The sequence below is a fragment of the Pseudonaja textilis genome, chromosome 2, assembly GCF_049901715.1.
Source record: "Pseudonaja textilis isolate UNSWEBS1 chromosome 2, rPseTex1.2, whole genome shotgun sequence".
NCBI lineage: Eukaryota > Metazoa > Chordata > Lepidosauria > Squamata > Elapidae > Pseudonaja > Pseudonaja textilis.
Window position 1 is genome coordinate 250,558,365 of NC_141991.1, and position 2,589 is coordinate 250,560,953.

Below are 2,589 nucleotides of genomic sequence, written 5' to 3' on the forward strand. Positions count from 1 at the left end.
AGCTGGAAAAGAGACATCTCATTCTGAAAGCCCACTCCTTCTTTAAAAATATGAGATGAAGGATGACATTTTTGCAAACGTTGACCCTTTGATTTATTGTCTCCTTTAAGCAAGAACATTTAAATTAGCTCTGATTTCAAAACTTGCTGCCTGTACTTGGTTCCACATGGAGTCATTAGGTCTCAACTCAACTAAGAGTAAGTAGATTAACTGAGTAGAACTCTCTTTGGCCCATAAATCAGAAAGTATATTCAAATTCCTTCCTAAGGTCATATATTATCAAAACAGGGCATACTATAAGCTTGGTCCCAGTTCTCACATAAGAAACCCAACCCAACCCAACTGAACTTAACCTAACCCAAACAAAATCAAGCTAAGCCAAGCCAAGTTAACCAAAGCTAAGCCAAACCAAACCACTTCACCATCACAGGTAAGACATATCAGAAAGGGATTCCTTGCTTCTTTTTCAGAAGATTGGATAGAGAAGCATTAGGACTTAGGTATGACAATGAATGAGAGGAGAATGGTGATACAGTTAATTATATTTACTACATACTCATAAGAAGAATACTCTCAAACAAGCCAGCCTCTCCTAACCTCAAAAAAAAAAAGGCTAAATGGGATCAGGTCTGGTTGGTACTGAGATGGAAGAACACCTAGAAAATCCAGGGACTATAGGATAGAAAGAGAAGTAAAAAAAAAAAGTTAATGGGAGCCAGTTGGGTGAAGGAATTAAGGGGCTGGCCTAGAAACCAGGTAACTGTGAGTTCTAGTCCCACCTGAGCCATGAAAGCCAGATGGGTATCCTTGGACTAACTACCAGGAGATTCTGAATTCTAGTTCTGCCTCAGGCATGAAAGACAGCTGGGTGACTTTGGACCCAATCACCAGGAGAGTGTAAGTTCTAGTCCCAACTTAGGCATGAAAGCCGGTTGGGGGATTTGGAGCCAATCATTCTCTCAGCCCAACTCTCCTCACAGGATTGTTGTTGTGGGGAAAAAAGAAAGGGGAAGGATTATTATGTTCACCCTCACAGGATTGTTGTTGTGGGGAAAAAAGAAAGGGGAAGGATTATTAAATATGTTCACCACCTTCAGTTACTTATAAAGCAACAAAAGCATAAAAAATATAAAGCACCCCAAAAAGCCAATGCAATCTTAAATTGCATTAACAGAGAGATACAATCAAGATCAAGTGAGGTACTAATTTATTTATTTTATTTATTTATTTAGTTTAGTTTGTCAAGCATGGATGAGAAAACAAGTATAAGTATGAACATAACATATAAACATATCAGTATAAACAGGTACAAGAACATACATAATAAATGAATATGAATAAATTGGAACAGTAAGACAGGGACAGTAGGCACACTGGTGCACTTATGCACACTTCCTTACAGACTTTCTGGAGTGAGGTCCACGGTAGAACAGTTTAAGGTTAAAGTTTTGGGGGTTTGAGGATGTAATAAGAGAGTCGGGTAGGGAATTCCAGGCATTGACTACTCTGTTGCTGAAGTCGTGTTTTCTGCAGTTGAGTTTGGAGCTGTTTACTTTGAGTTTGTATCTATTGTTTGCCGGTGTGTTATTGCAGTTGAAGCTGAAGATTGACAGGTAGGACGTTGTAGCAGACAATTTTGTGTACTAAGGTTAGGTCAGACCGTAAGCAGCATAGTTCTAAGTTGTCTAGGTCCAAAATTTCAAGCCTGGCATCATAAGGTATTCTATTGCAAGCTGAGGAGTAGAGTATTTGTCTTGTGAAATAATAATAATAAAATAATAATAAATAAAAATAATAATAACAATAAATAAGAAATAGAGTAATACCACTCGACAAAATAAAACCACAGTTAGAATACTGCATCCAGTTTTGGTCACCACACTATAACAAAGATGTTGAGACTCTAGAAAGAGTGCAGAGAAGAGCAACCAGGATGAATAGGGGACTGGAGACTAAGGCATATGAAGAACAGTTGCAGGAACTGGGCATGGCTAGTCTAGTGAAGACAAGGACCAGGGGAGACAGGATAGCAGTTTTCCAATATTTGAGGGGCTGCCACAGAGAGGAAGGGGTCAAGCTATTCTCTTAGATACTTGAAGGCCAGACAAGGAATAATGGATGGAAACTGATCGAGGAGAGATTCAATCTGGAAATAAGGAGAAACTTTCTGACAGTGAGAACAATCAACCCATGGAACAGAAGTTGCCCTCGGAAGTTGTGGGAGTGCCATCACTTGAGACTTTCAAGAAGAGATTGGACTGCCCTCTGTCAGAAATGGTGTAGGGTCTCCCGCTTGGGCGGGCAGTTGGACTAGATGATCTACAAGGTCCCTTTCAACTCTGTTAATCTATCCAACAAAGATGGGATAAACGTCTAATAAATAGACTTTAAAAAATGGTAACGGATATATTCGTTTGATTTTATATTCTGCTCACATAAGGCTCTTATTTGGCCACCAAGAGAACTGTGTAGAATCCTTGATACATGAAAATGTGAAAGGCAGGGAAAAACTCTGCAAATATGTATGAATCCTTTTAAAATTCCAATCACTTTTTTTCCCCTTTCTAGAAAGTTATATATTTCTCTCTC